Below are 18,304 nucleotides of genomic sequence, written 5' to 3' on the forward strand. Positions count from 1 at the left end.
ATTATTTTCAATTTTCCCATGAATAATAATACTTTTCTTAGATAGATTCTTAGATCCTTTAATTTGTCTGTCTTAAAACTCAGGAGTGTGTTCTTTTTGTTCTTTTTTCCCACTTTTTTTAGTCCTGTGTATTTCTTTAGAAATTTTAGAATCAATTTATCAACATCTATAAAAATCATTGATGCAGTTTTTATTACTATTATGTTGAATTTTAAGGTTACAAAATTTGGACAATCTTAATAATATCGAGTCTTCAATATGCTACACATAGTATCTACTTTACTTGCCTGTTGACTAGGTTTCTTGTGAAGACAAAGAAACAAGAGAAAACATTTTTAGCATATTTTCCCTCAGTTTGCAGTGAAGATAACTACATGTCACATATCTATCTGGTGCTGAAAATTCTGGGCTCCGTTTTGTTCAGGTACTCTAAAGCCTCATGTTGAACTTTCTTCCCCACTGCCTTCCCTAAACCCTTAGGCTGACAGCTTGGAACTAAGAAAGGGCCAGATGGAAGGATTTATACCCGTACTGTATGCTGGCTTAGATTTTCTTTCCACAGACATTGGAGATTCAATTAAAAGAATTTTGAGAGTCACAAGGAATCCTCTTAACACTAAGTTTACCTCAAACTATTGGTTTTGCTCTTTACAGAAAGTAACAAACACTATGAAAAACATACTATCAGTGAAGTAGGTGGTAAGAAATGCACAGTGTCTGATGGGATATGCCTTCTAAAAAGGTGCAAAGTACAGGGACATGGAGCTGAGTCTCATTTGGATGTGTTATTAAATTCTGTGTAATTGGTTCCTGGAAATCCACTTAGTGCAGCAGACCAAATTTTCAGACCAAGCTGAGTATGTAGCTCAGTGGTAGATCTTTTGCCTAGTATGTCTGAGACCCTGGGTTCTATGCTCAGAACCTCAAAAATTGTTGAAATGCCAATAATTTAACTCATACTTTGTAAAATGATGGGTAAAATCTAGAACTATCAACTTAATTTTACATTTGTTTGTTTTCAAGTGTGATGGCTAGTCTTGGTTGTTAACTTGACACATCGGGAAAGAGGGAACCTTAATTGGAGAATTGCCTCCATTCGAGTGGCTGGTGGCACGTTGTTTAAGATATTGGTAATTGATATAGGAGGGCCCACCACATTGTGGGCAATACCATTCCTAGGAAAGTGAGTCTGGGCTATATAAGAGAAGTAGCTAGCTGAACATGAGTTTGAGAACAAGCCAGTAAGCAGCCTTCTTCCATGATTTCTTATTTAAGTTCCTGCCTTGGATTCTCTCAATGATGGACTGGGTTAGATAAAATAGATGCTTTTCTTTCCTAGTTGCTTTTTGTCACAGTGATTTATCACAGACTCAGAAAAGGTAAATAAGGTTCTCGTTCTCTCTCTCCTTTTCCTGTGTGTGCACACCCACTTTGCACTCATGTGCATGCTTGTGCATGAACATGCCATAATCCATGTGTAAAGGTCAGAAGACAACATGCAGGAATTAGTTTTCACCTTTTATAATGTGGTTTTTGGGGACTGACCTCAAGTTATTAGGCTTCGTGGCAAGTATAGTTATTTTCTGGACCATCTCTCTATACCCTGGAACTATTTCTTAGAAACAAATAAGGACAATATTTTAAAATTAAAAATAGATCAGAAATGTTCTACATAACCAATTGTACTAAAACTTGTGAAATTATAGATAAAGCAAAAAGTGACTAAAGGGCCAAATGTACTTGAGAAATCTTGTGTCTGCCCTTGTGCTAGATATTGGAGATATACGGGTGAAAGAAATGTGCCCCTTTCTTCTCCCCACAGAGCTTATTGTTCTCAGGGAAGATGACTAAGGAACAAGTGCGAGAAAGTTGCAAAAGGAAAGCATGGGTGCATTGCTGAGTAGCTCATGGGAAAGCCCAAATTTCCTTGTCTCCTTTCACATTAGGTAGACCCATTACAACCTAACCTAGCCCATTAATACATGTCTAGGTTTGAGTCATGGTGACTACCTCATTGGGTTAAATGTGGCTGACCTTCTTTATAAAATCATATAAAGGAAAGACTTTTTATTATTTTTAATCTTATTATTTGTATGTGTGTCTGTGTCTGTCAGCATGTGTGTGTGTGTGTGTGTGTGTGTGTGTGTGTGTGTGTGTGTGTGTGTGTGTGTGCGCACAGTTGCCAGAGTATATTTGTGGAAGTGAGAGGACAACTATTTGGATTGATTCTTTCCTTCCACCTTTGTGATGCTCCAGGGATTGAACTCAGGCCATCAGGCTTGTGTAATAAGAGCCTTTACACACTGAGCCATTGCCCCAGCTCTATTTACTTTTTTTATGTTATGGTGTGTGTGTGTGTGTGTGTGTGTGTGTGTGTGTGTGTGTGTGTGTGTGTGTTTATGTGTGGAGTGTGGGCACACATGAGCCATGATATATATATGGACCTCAGAGGAAAACTTCAAATATTAGTCCTTGCTTTCCCACATTTGAAACAGGGTCTCCAATGTGTTTGCCACTGTGCATTCCAGGCTATCTGGCATGAGCTTCCAGGGATTCTCCTGTCTTTACCTCCCATCTCATCACAGGAACACTGAGATTACAATGAATGCTACCACACTCCACATTGATCCTGGGGATTTGAACTCAAGTCCTTATACTTATATATCAGTGCTTTGCCCACTAAATCATCTCCCTGGCATGTAAAGGGCTTTTTAACCTGTGAAGTACACAAGCTAATGGAAATCACATTATTTCCTGTCAGAGTCACAACAGAGAATTGGCTCTGGGCTCTCAAGTTAATATCAAGGAATATAGACTTCCCATCCAAAGATGCTTGTGTGAATTCCAACTACTATGGGATAGGAAGGAATTCTAAGCCTTTGGATGTATGGATGCAAACTGAAGTATCTTATCCTTGGCTTTATAATCAGCTCACCAAGAGAGTCCCCTTAAAGCCGTTCTGATGCTAGTGACACCACCATCTAATTGAATTAGAACCTATTGGATTGGGCCCTAGGAAATAGCATTTTGCAAAATCTACCACATGATTCTACTATGTTGCCAGAGGTAAGGAATCCATGCCATGAATAATAAATCCTTTCATTGATGACCCATCTCTGGAGCCTGATGGCTGATAGGGGTGCCAGATGGGGAAGGTTCATTTCTTTCTCACATATTTTAGATCCCATAAACTACTTAAATCTGGAGCAAAATGAAGGCACTGGCTAAAACCAAAAGCACCCATCACTCAGGCTAACATTTGTGTCATTCCCTTTTTCTTCTGATATTTTCTGCCTCTTAAGTGAAAAAGCTATCTGAGTATGTGTTCATAGGGGCTGGCCTTGAGCAAGCTACTGTTTTTATTTTTATCTTGCTTTCTCTAACTTTTTTCCCCATGGATTTGGGGTTTATTTACATGTTTGTATGGTTGATGGGCAACAAATATACATTGGATAGAGGAATTCTAATATATTTTATTTTTATCTTCGTGGAGAAGGTTCTGCTCTAGTAACACTGTCAGCCTCTTGTCTATGTAAGTAGAGAGTTTCTGGTGATGTTAAGTAGTGCCTGGGGAATTTTTTTCTGGAATAATGTTAGACACAATAAATAGCTGGGTGTCAGTTACTTGCATGCTGTATTTAATGTCCTTGCAACAGTGCTGCCAAGTAAGCAGTGCTAGTGACACTTTCCAGAATAGACCATGGTGTGTCAATGGCTCTACAGGCTGGGTAGGGAAGGCTAGTCTAGTTCAACAATGGAAGTATGTAAAATGCCACTTTCTTTAATACTAACAGCTGTGGTTTTTATTATGAGTTTCTGATTATATTGGATAGAAAAAGTACAATCTCAATTCCTCTGGCATTGGCATTTCCCCCTTTACCCTAGGTTATAATTTTTAGTGGAGGAGGGAGCTACATGACAGTGAAAGAACAGATGAAATAGGATCCTCTGTGTCACCAGGTGTCCCTTCCCAGTCTGCTGAGACATAACGAGGTCTTCTTCATCTTCTCTTATTGGTCCACAAAGGCTGCTCCATTTCTATTTCTGGGGATTTGCACAAATAAGCCAGATTCTCTTCCTTGCTCATTCTCTGTTTGGGTGTCAAAGAGTCTTTTACTTTAAAAAGTTGCTTAGTAAAGTATAACTTGCACAAATGAAAATACAGCTAGGCAGCTCAATAAACTTTGACCAGAGTTTGCACATGCATGACTCATGTCCATGTGAAGATGTAGGACATTTCCTTCACTGTAGAAAATGCGTTCGTGTCCCCCTTCCAGTCACCTGCCCATCCTCACACACTCTTTTACTTTTTATTAATATATCAGGATTGGGCTTTTCCACGATGACATGTAGGACTAGGTGAGTTGGGCTCTGCCACTCACTAGATGGTTGGTTTTGGGCAAGTCTCCTTACTTTTCTGAACCTCCCTTTCAGGGATGCTCAAGTGAGAACATTGACCTGCCCCTTCCTTCTAACTCAAAATCATTAGGAATCAATGCTTGTAGTTTCTAGCAAAGGAGCAGAACCATGTTTGTATAACACAAAGATCATTGGCAACAATTCTGGACATGCTAGCTGCCTGAAACACATAAAGGATTACAATCTTGTTTATTTTCACTTTCACAGGGAGTGCATGCTGATTCTGAATCTCATAGCAGGGAAAGCGTTTTTGCTAGGAAGTCTTGACTGTGGATTAAAGGAAAGGAAGTGATGTAGAAGTCTTTACTGTGGAGTAAGAAAGGAAGTGATGCATCGGAAGCACAATAATGTGAGTTTTGAAATAAATTCGCCTTTGGTGACAGTCTTAACACCAACACCAACCAATAACAAAATGAGCTTGTACTGGCATGGAGTAGTCTAACTCTTCCAAAGAGTGTGAGTACACTCAAGTTTAATTCTGAAATTATGTAAATGAGAATACCATGGCTTGAAAAGATCCAATGTTAACAGTAAGCCAAAATGTAACTAGAATGTGTACATTGTATTTTAGAATATTCCAAAAATGCCACTATTATCATATTACAATTAAAGATATTAAAGATAAGGCTGGTGTATGATGTCCCCAATGAAGATAAGTATTTTACTTAAGGTCAGAAAACTAGCTAAGGGAAAAGTTAGCTATGTCCTACAAGAGTTTAATTAGATGTTATTTCAGGATTTGTTTTTTTATAGCTTACTGGTTCCAAATGCAGTCTATAATTTTGAGTTGCTTTGTTTGTTCAGTAACAAAGATTTTATTTGACAGAAGTGTTTGTTCCACTGCTAACTTTTGAAAACTGTCAAACTTTAAAATTTTTTCTTAAAAACTGTGAAGAGGACAGAGAGGGTTTGGCTTTATGGAGTCCCAGGGTAAAATGACTGAATGAACTTATGCTGAAACCCCACCTTTGACACTCTGAAGCATGGCATGAATAGCAAATGAAGATGTTTAAAAATGAATGCGTCCCAGCAATCCTACAGGGCTGAGTTTATTAGTTTGCTTGACTTGCTGTCAAAATATCTTCAACTGGCTAAATTAGAAATAATAGAAATCTATTTCTCAAGCTTCTAGAGGCCAGGAAGTCCATGTTCAAGTCACCAGTAGATTTGAGGTTGTAAGGCTCTGGTATTGGCTTCTGCTGTGTCCTGACATGCAGAGGACGAACAAGTTTCTTAGCTACATTGACACCATAGTCAGGAATAAAAAGAAAATCTTTCTCTTGGAGCACTTTGGACCAAAATTGAGCCCATATTTGAATTCTGTACACTCTCTCCCTATGTCTACTGTCTGTCTCTAGTTGGTGATTTCCGTTCACAAACCACTGTCCTGTCCTGTGTGTGTGTGTTTGTCCCTAACAAAGGCCTTAGCACAGGAAACATAGTATGGGAGAAGGCTCTAATGAAGTTTTGCAAGTGAAGAAGTAGCTTTACTGATCCCAGTTGACCCAGAATAGCATTCAAAACCATGAAGGGATCTTATCAACCTTTCTCCAAATGTTGCTTCCAACTTCTGTGGTAGATATTTTCTTTAAGGTTACTTTCTAGCTCTTGGCTACTTTCAGCAAATGATTACCACCACACACACCCACCCACACACACACACCCCCCCACACGGGTTGGGGGCATGGAAGAATGCATATATAGTTTAAGATTAAAGTTATTTTTTTCTTTTTTCTTCCATTCATTTATTTAGTTCATAAATAAAGTCATGCACAATTATGATACACAATGCAGTATGTTCACAATGGCATGGCTAAATTAAACCAATTAACATGTTATATCACACATATTCATCATTTTTGTTTTGAGAACACTTGAAGTATACTATCTCACAACTTTTAAAATGCTATATTTTAAAAGACTAAAGTTATTTAGCTTGGGCTGTAACAGCTGAGTACACAAGGTATCTAAGGCATAGTAATGGTTACATTGTGTCTTTTAAGGCAGGCTAAATGGGCTAAGCACACAGTAGGACAGCACATGGACATGGTCTCAAGGTACATTATTAACTTGATTGTGAAAGGACCAGCTCCCCATTTCGGCAGCCATAACAGCCTAGCACATGCTTGCCTGACCTTGCCCTGGTCACTAGGAGGTCAGATGCCTGCCTAGTGGCAAGGAACCAATCAGATGTTAGCTGGTGGTGCTATGCTTTACGGCTCTGGGTGTGCTTTATGGACAAGTGCACACCAGTGATGTGCAGAGCATAGCAATCGCCCTGGAGGGCCTATGGGCCATAACAACCAGTTGACCAATAAACACAGGGCAAGCCTGGAGGCACACCAATCCTGAGCCTGTGCGTACCCCTAGACATGCCCCTTGCACTGCCCTGTAAAATCTCTATGCTGTGGCTTCTCGGCGTCTTTCCTACCCATCCGCCATGGTGGATGGATGAAAGGCCTGAGCCAACATGGGGTTAGCTTGTTAAACAACTTCAATAAAGCCTCTTGCTTTTTGCATCAAGCTTTCGACTCCACCTGGTGATTGGGGTTGCCACAGTACTGAACCGAGATCCTGGGGGCCTGAGCCTCCGGGGGTCTTTCAATTGCAAGATCTTGCAAAAGTTCAGTTTTTAAAGACAAGCAGCATTTTGAGGAAAAGCTATCTCCACACTGGAACTCATTTTTAAGGACACTGATCTCATTCAGAAAGGCTCTGCCTCACAACTTAGTCATTTTCTGAATGTCTCACCTCTTAACAAAGCACTATAGGGATGGGGTTTCTGCCTATGGAGTTTTGCAGGGGTGGGGGTGGGGGGTAAGGGAACGAAGACATTGAGACCATAGCAGGTGATGGAAGAAAATGTACTAATTTCATTACTTCCATTCTGGGTGTTAATTTGTCATCTGTTCTGTATAATCTTCCTATTATTATTATTATTATTATCATCATCATCATCATCATCATCATCATCATCATTATCATTATTATTATTAGTGTGTATGTACATACACACATGTCACAGAATGAAGATAGATATTGTTGTCTCCTTCTTCTTTTAGTAGGAATTTAGGACTGAACTCAGGTAGTCAAGCTTGCTTCTTTGGGTAAAGCTTCCTGACCTGCCCTAGACTTCTTATTTTTAAAAGGAGTCTAGTGTGTTAAACGATTACTTAAGTCTTTTCTGGCCCCATAAAATTGCTGGAGGCTCAATTCTGTTCCCTTGCCCTTCTGCAAATGTCTGTAATGTTTCTTTTTTAATGGAGACACCTAATAGTAGGGCATAAATTAAAGCACTGAGGGAGAAGCTGTCTTAGGGGGAAAATTGCTATAAACATATCACCCATTAATAACAAGCGAAACAGCAAAGCATCTCCAGAAGGCTTGAGTTGGAGTCTTGAGTTTGCCACTTAGGAGCCACATGACTTTAATGTTTCTTAGTTTCTTTATCCGTGAAACATCTTACAGGTTACAAGGAACAACCAGAGTCCCAGGCCAAGAACGAACTGCAAGCAAGGCTTAGGAAGCAGGAAGCGGGATGCGGAGATATGGGACCAATTTCAGGGGTATTCATAAGAGGCCACGTGGCTTCCTACAAACACCAGGGGTCTTTGTTTAAAAACATCTCTGCACCACTGTGTGTCCGCAGGAATGTCTGTTCCATGCTTCATTATGCCTGGCCCAGAAAGTAGGAATTGGAAGCCCATAATTGAATGAGTCATAAAACCAGAGCCATTCTGCATATTATGGAAGGAGACATTTTTATAAGAATTAGGTATTATGTATGGAAGAGGAGCTGGGAAATCAACAGGAGGTGTGATCTGAGGGGTCAGGAGCAGGTCACACACCAGACCTGGCTGCTATGGCTGATGAGTCAGAGCTTCCAAGGAACTCTGGAGCAGGTCTGGTGACTGGAATCAGACCATGGGTGGGGGCGGGGCTGGGAGGCGGGGCTCGTGAAGTTGTCCTGGGAAATTGTGGCTCTTTGTAGGCTTGCAGAGAAGCACCAGGCAGTGAGTTGCTGTTGGACAGGAGCTAGAGTGCAGGATGTGGAGGTGAGGACAATGAGGAGCAGGTACAAGCCCAGGCCACCTCTGCCTCTGTGTTTCACCTTCTCTAACAAGCAGGCCCTTGGAGAGCAATGAGCCACTATCCTGCTCTCTGTCTTTGTACAATCTCATCTTTGCCTACTTTAACTCAGAACTGGAAAGGGAAGCAGAGTCTGCTAAAGTTAGTTCCTGGCACGAAAAGTGGCTGATAGAACAATCCATTACAGTATCTGACATTTCCAAAGCACATACTGACTGAATAAGGAGGTCTTTCGTCAGCCTAGGTATAAGGAACCGAGGCCCTCACTTGATAAGAACACCACTGGAGACTCAGAGGTGGTTTCTTTTATTACCTTGCAAAGCTGAAGTCAGCCTAGAATGGCAGGCACTCGATTAAGTGCACATAATAGTCTTTTCAGTCCTAATGCAAGCCCCTCCCTCCCATCCCCTCTTCCAGGTCTTATCTTTCCCTTTGCCATTTAAGTTTGTCTTCTTTCTCAATGAAACAAAGCAAAGCAAAACACGCTCACAGGTTCGTCTCTACACTTTACATCACTTTGTTTTAAATTTAATTTTATGTTATGTATATGGATGTTTTGCCTGCATGTATGTCTGTGCCATTTGTATACCTTGTACCTGAGGAGGCCAGAAGAAAACTTTGGATCTCCTGGAATTGCAATTTCAAGTGGTTGTGAGCCACTATGTGGGTGCTGGGAATTGAACCCTGGCCCTCTGGAAAAGCAGTCAGTGCTCTGAACTGCTGAGCCATCTCTCCAGCACCCACATTCTTTTTCATTTTAAAGCCTGTCAGGCAAATAATCTTGTCACGAGTGCAGGCAGGCAAACTTGGCTGCTAGTGATTTTCTCCAGTAAGCTTCTAGTGTAGGTAGGTGGTTCACTTAGCATAGTTTGGGTGTGTGGATTGCAGGTGGACAGCTGTACAGTGTTTTCTGTTCATCTATATTTGGGTCTAAGCTGGCTCAAGGTACTTTTGATTCTCTTTCTCACATAAGAGAAAAGGTCATTCCTTTGTAAAAGGCATAGAAACCTGAACATGTCCCAGAAAGTGCCCTCTCTGAGTAAGCAAAATCTTAAGTAAGACACTCCCAGAGAAATACAGTCACTCAAAAATCAAAAACAACAAGACTGCTTTAGCTTGACAGCACCTTCTGCAGCTAGTTTATCCAACCATACAATTTTGACGGTGACTGCCATGGTATAGGGACAAACAATAAGTTGGTCCATGGTCATGGGGGTACTGACAGAAAGGCTGAATCTGCTCTGTTGAGACACCCAATGTTAGTCCTAAGACTCAAGTCACAAGAGGGTATTGTTTCCTTCTTCTAAAAGAAGTCACAGTGTGTTTTTCGATGGAAGAGCATCCTTCTTCTCATGACTTGTTAAAGATGGCCATGTATGCAGATAGAACCCCATGAAGGAATTTCCTGCAGGTAGATTTCTCTAACTGAAAAAATGTAAGCCTAGTTTTTCATCTGCTTCCTCATTCAGCATGGATGGCAAGTGACAACTTGGTCTTTCACGTAAGTGATGACTGCAGACCTTGTTTCCATGGACCCTTCCTTAAACACCTTCACATTTCAATGTTGGTAGGACTCCAGAGGTTCATGCCTTTCATTCCAGCATTCAGGAGGCAGACATGGGTAGACTTTTGTGAGTTCAGGGCCAGCCTGGTCTATAAAGAAAGTTCCAGGTTAGACTAGGCTGCATAGTAAGATACAGAGGTAACAGAAATTATATAGTACCCTGACATGTAGACAGATGGGGAAAGATGCTATAAACAAACAAGATAGCATTGTTCTGACCTCTTCACCCAAGACAAAGACTTGTAAGTCTTCTTCACCTTGCCCTTGTGGATCTCCTTCTAGTAGGCCCTGGTATTGGGCTGTGAGCCAATCAGCCCACTTTTTTGTCTAAGCTGAACAATTCAAAATGAGGGGAAGGGGAAGGCCCCAGGCTACCCAAGACATAAAATTCATCCTTCTAGCAGGAGATGGATTTTGGTTTCTGAATCCCCTCTGTACTTGTGAGTAGTCTGTCTCTTTGTGTTTGTCCCTGTACTTTTAATAAAATTTGTTTGCTTGCATACTATGGTTTACTTCCTGCCTTTTAATTCTTTAATTGCCAGAGAAAATGAACCCAAGACCCCCCAAATGTAATAGTATTGTCTCAAGAAGATAAAAGATAATCCAGACCCAGTGGCTTTTCAGATGTTAAAAACAACTGCATCTTCAGTTGTACACTTAAAACCCTGATGTGTATATATTGTTTCTTTGATGCTGCAATGTTTTATTGTTATTTTTAGCATTCACTTCCAATGTTAGATAACAAAACTCATGAAAATTTATTTTCCCTTCTTTACATAGAAAAGGTAAAAGTGGGGAACCTAGGGAACCACATATATTTTTTATTTCCTTTCTTTCTTGGAATTGTATCATCTGAAGGTGGTTGGCTATACAGAAGTACAATCATTAAATATTAAATTTCTACACACTGTGTAGGACAGACTTGTGGAAAGTTTGATGATTTATGTAGGAAATATAGATAATAAGCTATCTTTTTATTTTTGAAGTTTTTAAAAATAAATAAATAAAATTATTTATTTTGCATCCTAGCCATAGTTTCCCCTCCTTCCTTTCCTCCCAATTCTTCCAGTCCCCCTCTGTTTCCTTAACAACATGCCATCTTATGTAAACTGGTTATAATCACTGTTTGATTAAAAATTTATAAAAATGAATCAAACACAAACTTTTACAGTATGTCTTAACAATATGTCTTAGCCATTCAATTATATAGTAACTACACAGTCATCTCCACCTTACCTATGGAATCTGAGTGATGGCAGAGTGGGCTTTTAAATTTAGGGATGACTTTGTTTTCTGAACTTCTTTTTCATTGAGGAAGGGTCTCATAGTGTAACTCAGGCTCCTTGAACTTGCAGCTATCCTCTTACCTTAGCCTCTTGCATGGTGGTGATACAAGAATGAGCTACCTGGAAGAACACTGTCTTCCAAAAAGGAGGTAAAATCTAAATGACAGATTAGCTGATGATGATAGCAAAGGAAATGATCAATGAGATAGGATCAATATTTTATCCCAAGATAGGCTGGAATTCGGTAGACTTGCAAATGATTCTTGTGACCTTATGGATACAGGGAGAAATCTGAAACATCTTGTAGTCCAATTCTCTCATGGATGGGGACTCCAAAAACTGTTTATTGATGAATAGACTTAGTGTGTGAGAACCAGGGCCCAGACTCTTAACGATATGCCCAGACTCATAATTAAATTAAATTGCTTGGGATCGATGAGATGGCTCAGTGGGTAAGAATGCCTGCTGCCACGACTGATGATCTGAGTTCGATCCTTGGCACCCATGTGGTAGAAAGAGAGAAACAACCCCTGCAGGTTGTCTTTTAACCTTCACATGCCTGCTGTGGCACACACATGCCCACACATAAAATAAATAACTTAAAATGTAACAGAAGAACATCGATATCTGTTTCAAATTTTTCAATTGGTTTGTAAGCATCTAAGAAATGTTTAAGAAAGTTTCCCAAGCAAAGCTGGAACATATTCTCTCCCTGAAATTCTTTCAGAGAAGAGGATTTCCTTTTCATAGAAATTAGTCCTTCGGAATTGGTAGCACAGACATGTCTAGGTCCTGGGGGATCAGAGAGAATAAAGAAGCTGTATAAAGCCGTGGTCCTCTACCACATTAACTGACTGCAGTGTTCCTCTAGAATCATGATTTCCATTGAATCATCAAGAAAGCTTGGGTTCAAGGAGCATCCACATTTAGTTGTCATCCAGGAGGCAAGTCACTGCTCCTTCTCCACACCACCATCCCTTCTATGTAAGATCATTCATTTTCTAATGAGATCCAAGCTAATAATGACCATAGTGGAGCTGCTACTGTCCTACCTGGAGCCTTTCATTGGCCAGAGCATCATCACCCACCTGCTGTTAGTGTTGGCTAATGCCTATAGCTCTCTCTTGCTCTGGAAAAATGTTATCCATAACAGGATACTCAAAGTCTGGAAGATTAATGCCTTTCTCCTTCCTAGCGGTGGTCAATACTGTATGATGTGAAGCAGAGTACATCAGTCTCTTGCTTCTGAGTAGGGTAGCTCTGGGGTGCCATTCTCATTCTAGTACTTCCCTGGGTCAGGCTGAGGCTAGGCTTCATCTGGAAGCAAACATCCCACTCTGCTTGGGTTTTGTTCTCACACCAAGAAAGATGCTCTCAAAAGATCACCCTCATCTAGAGACCTTCAAATTAGCCATATCTGAATGAAGTTTGCCAGAATATTTATGACCTGTTTGATTTCTTTATTTTTTATGCATCTGTATGTGTATCTGTTTCTGTGTATATGCCATGTGTGCGGGTACCCCAAAGAGGCCAGAAGAAGGCATCAGGCAGCTGTGAGCCACTTGATGTAGGTGCTGGGAACCACACTTGGATCCTCTGGGAGAGCAGCAAACGCTCTTGCCTATTGCACCATCTCTCTATCCCTTGCTTGCCTTTTAAAACAACATACTCAAAATAGCCTTGACTTTGCTTAAAGTAATAGAGTCACCTTCAAAGAAAACCAAGGAGCATGCAGGAGTTTGTTTTGTGCTATATTGTCGCTGTTATTTCTCAGATCTTTGAAGTTTAGCAGCCCCTTCCCCATCGCCCTCCAAACCTGGTCCCAGACACATTTTTTGAAAAAGAACCAATAATGCAACATCTTTCAGATTGGGATTCCACATATAGTTTCTGTTGGACTAGAGAAGACTAAATTGAAAATTTTCAAGAGAGCTGTCTACTGTGTTTGTGTCAGCTAGTCACTCAGGGCACTGTTAACCAGGCGTCTCTTCAAATTACATTGTCATGTTTTCAGTTTTTAAATCACAATGCTAATAGAAATTCAGTCTGCAAACTCGCCTGCTTGAATACTAGTTTGTGGTTCAGATACTTAGGGGACACTTTTTTCTTTTGCTTCCTCTAATTGGAGGCAGGATTGAGACATGCAGGAATTTCCCTCCCATGGCTTAGCTGCATTTCTCTCTTTTATTTTTAACACTTGCATAGAAGGCATAGCTATTTTCTATCCTTAGTTTCCCACAGTGGCCTCCTATGGCTCCCAACATTTGAGATACCTTTAAATTCCCACATCACACACAAAATAAAATACATCTAGGGAGTAGAGAGATGTCTCAGTGAGTAAGAACACTTGCTGCACAAGCACGAAGATCTGAGAAAAACTAAATATTTCCCACCCTTAAACACAGTGTAAAAGACAAACTTAAAATGTATTAAGATAATTGCCATGATTATAATGGATAAAGGATTGGCATGCGATATCTATAAAGGACTTCTACCTACCAATAAGAAAAAGATGACCCAGGGGAAAAATTGATACAGAACAAAAATAGGTTTAAAAAATTAAACACACATGATCAATAAACATACAAAGAAATATACAATCTTACTAACAATGCCAATAAAATCTAGAATTCCTTTATTTTGAACTTTGTGTATCACAAGTTTGTATGCTAAAACTAAATAGCTACATGGCACTGCTATTAAGACTGTGTACAGGTCTTGCAGAGGACCCAAGTTCAGTTCCCAGTATACATATCTGGCATCTCACAACTGCCAATAAGTACAGGTCCAGGGGATCTAATGGCCTCCACAGGCACTACACTCATGTGCAAATATATATATAATATATATATATATATATATATATATATATATATATGAGTGGGAAAGGTGATGCTGTGATAACAAACTCCAAATCCCCAAATCCCAGTGATCTATTATCACAAGGGATTATTCCTCTTGTCCATTGTGGATCTAGACCCAGGTACCACTGTCTTGTTGCACTATCCACATCACTGACAGGCTGATGATGATCAGAGTTCAGGAAGAAAGCACCAAAAAGTCTCGAACGTGAAATTAAATACATCAGTTCAAAAGTGGTCCATGTGATTTATGTTCTTGACCCATACAACTAGTCTTATGACCTTGAGTAACTGTAAGAGAAGCATCCAATGTCCCTAGAAGGGGAGAAGAATGTAATTTATTTAAGCACTCGAATGTTTTGCAACAGAGCTGTTTCTAGGAGAGACACAGTGGCAATAACTCCATGTCTAGAGGACAAAGCATGACAGCCTGGGGCAAGGAGCATATGTGGATTCCAGTCCTGTGTAGAATGGCTTCTAGGGAGAGAACCCCAGAGAACATCATTTGCCTGTGTACTCTGAAGAGATGTCAAATTCCAATGGCCAAACAATGAGGATGCATGGATTACCTAGCCACTTGGACAGACATTGAATTGAAAAAGAGGAGGTTTTTGCCTTGACCTCTAGAGGCAAGACTCAGGGAGGATGGAGGATGGCCGTGACTAATGTGAACACATTTGCGTCATGGGCAAGTAAAACTCAAACATCTGTCACATTCAGAGCATTTCAAGTCAGCTGGGAAATCCTGTTTGCCTTGTGTTTCTCTCATCTTGGCCAGGAACAAATGTTAAATTACAGCTCTTCTAAGTGAGCAAGGCTTATGCACGTGTGTGTGTGTGTGTGTGTGTGTGTGTGTGTGTGTGTGTGTGTGTGGTGTGGAGGGGACAGGGGTCTCTGAAAGGTTTAAAAGGCTAAATTGAAATTGTGCTAGGAATTCGGTATGAAGTCAAGACTCCCTTTATTTCCCTCATTTTCTTTTTGATTTAGGAACTCTGATATTTTTAATAATGATACTCCTTCCTTATGACATTTTCTGTGATAGTGATGGGTTATAAAGTGTATTCTGGCACTAAGCTCCAGCCATTAATATCTCCTGAGAAATATTTATTTGGTTTCTCTTTGGTGTACCAATATGGAAGTCTAATTCTTCAGCTCTCTCTCTCTCTCTCTCTTCTCTCTCTCTCTCTCTCTCTCTCTCTCTCTCTCTCTCTCTCTCCCTCTCTCTTTCCCTCCCTCCTCCCCCACCTCTCTCTCAGGCAGCTGGCTCCAGGGTAGAGCATAAGAGATACTTACATGTTTGGTAACTCAGAACACAAATAGTAAAATGAATTCCTTAGTGGTGATGACCTCATGTGCCTCTTCTGCAGCTTAACTCTCTAGAATTATCCAATATTGGCCTGTGCCTTTTCCCTGTCCCTCACTTCAGTCTCTGAGATTTCTTTTTCTTTTGGCTATACCTTATTCTATATGGAGAGACAGTCTATAAGGGAGGATTTGCTCTTACATCTCACTTCCAGAAGCACACAATTAGAAAGCTGTCAGAGCTTATCACATCAAGAAAGCAGAATGCTGACCGAGAAAATAACAGATAACCCTTTACAATAATCACAAACAACATAAAATATCTTGGGGTAACACTAACCAAACAAGTGAAATACCTGTACAGTAAGAACTTTGAGTCTTTAAAGAAAGAAGTTAAAGAAGATATCAGAAAATGGAAAGATCTCTAGGATCAACATAGTAAAAATGGCAATCTTGCCAAAAGCAATCTACAGATTCAATGCAGTCTCCATCAAAAGCCCAGCACAATTCTTCACAGATTTTTAAAGAATAATACTCAACTTTATATGGAAAAACAAAAAATCCAGGATAGCCAAAACAGCACTGTACAATAAAAGAACTTCTAGAAGCATCACAACCCCTGACTTCAAGCTCTATTATAGAACTATAGCAATGAAAACAGCTGGTATAGGCACAAAAATAGACAGGTAGACCAATGGAATCGAATTGAAAACCCTGATATTAACCCATACACCTACAAACACCTGATTTTTGACAAAGAAGCTAAAATTATACAATGGAAAAAGAAAGCATCTTCAATAAATGGTGCTGCATAACTGGATGCTGGCATGTAGAAGACTGCAGATAGATCCATAAATATCACCATGTACAAAACTTAAGTCCAAAGGGATCAAAGACCTCAACATAAATCCAGCCATACTGAACCTCTTAGAAGAGAAAGTGGGAAGTACCCTTGAATGAATGGGTACAGGAGACTGCTTCCTGAATATAACACCAGTAGTATAGTCAGTGAGATTGACAATTAATAAATGGGACCACCTGAAACTGAGAAGCTTCTGTAAGGCAAAGGAGACAGTCAGCAAGACAAAATGGCAGCCCACAAAATGGAAAAAGATCTTCACCAACCCCACATCTGACAGAGGGCTGATTTCTAAAATGTAGCAAGAACTCAAGAAACTAGTCACAAAAAACCAAATAATCCAATTAAAAAGTGGGGTACAGAACTAAATAGAGAATTCTCAATACAGGAATCTAAAATGTCTGAAACACACTTAAGAAAGTGCTCAACATCCTTAGCCAACAGGGAAATGCAAATCAAAACAACTCTGAGATACCATCTTATTCCTGTCAGAATGGCTAAAATCAAAAACATCAATGGCAGTTTATGCTGGAGAGGATGTGGAGAAAGGGGAACATTTCTCCACTGCTGGTGGGAGTGCCAACTTGTACAGCCACTTTGGAAATCAGTATGGTGACTCCTCAGGAAAATGGGAATCAGTCAACCACAAGATCCAGCAATTCCACTCTCAGGCATATACCCAAAAGATGAACATTCATACAACAAGGACATCTGTTCAACTATGTTCATAGCAGCACAAAGTGGTTGTTATTAGATAAGTCAGTTTTCATTCTGAGAAATTGAATCAATATATTATAGATCACACAAAAATCTGTGAAGTATGTATGTATACATATAGACTATATCTGTCCATTTATAGACTATACATGCATACACACACATACACTTACATATGCTTGTATTTAAGGGATTTCTTATAGATCTGTCATTTCAGAGAAGACAAGAGGGCCAAACAGCTTTTTGGTAAAGCGGGAAAGACCTTGAGTTAAAAGTAGTTTACTGGTAGCTGCTAGAGTAGAAAGGAAGGAAACGTGATGATCCAGGAAGGGGAAGAGACTGTTCAAAAGTATGAGGTACCGAATGCCCCTCCTCCCCCCACCAGAAAAGGATCCCATTAGCAAACAGAGCTTTGTGTGACATGTGAGATGGCAGGTTGAATCCATTCCATAGTGTTCGTGAGTTTATTGAACAGTAAACACTTTTTATGTACTTATTTATGTGCATTGATTTTTGTTTTTTAATTTTTTGCCATGGGTGTCAGGTCTCCTGGAAATGGAATTAACAGGCAGTTGTGAGCTGACTTGTGGGTGTTGGGTATTGAACCCAGGTCCTCTGGAAGAGTAGCCAGTGCTTTTAACCATTGAGCCATCTCTCCAGCCTGAACAGTAAATAGTTTTTAATAGTTTTAAAAACAAAAATGTTTTTAACAATGCATATACGTGTTGCATTGACTTTGCTGGATTGAACATTAAATTTGATGAAGAACTTGGTCTTTCGAATTACCCCTTTCCTGGTAGCCTGAGAATTGCTTTTGGAATGGAAGCCTGTGCTAAAAATGTGGGTGGGGAGATGGAGATCAATACAGACACAGAGTTATCTGTTAGTCACAAAGGGATTTTCCCCTTTTCTTTTTCTGAGAGCTCTCTCTCTCTCTCTCTCTCTCTCTCTCTCTCTCTCTCTGTGTGTGTATGTGTGTGTGTGTGTGTGTGTGTGTGTGCATATATGTGTGTGTTTGAGGAGGAATATATTGAAAGTGAAAAGAGTTAAACTATATAAAGTGTGTAAGAGCATATGAAAATATGCATACTCTTTTACAGATAAAATGTAGAACTTCATGGAAAGACTATTATGTTTTTCCACTTTCAAAATATTGGCTGCATTTCAGCAGGGAAGAATCAATGCACAGTTGTAAAATAGTTCATCT

The sequence above is a fragment of the Cricetulus griseus genome, chromosome X, assembly GCF_003668045.3.
Source record: "Cricetulus griseus strain 17A/GY chromosome X, alternate assembly CriGri-PICRH-1.0, whole genome shotgun sequence".
Lineage (NCBI taxonomy): Eukaryota > Metazoa > Chordata > Mammalia > Rodentia > Cricetidae > Cricetulus > Cricetulus griseus.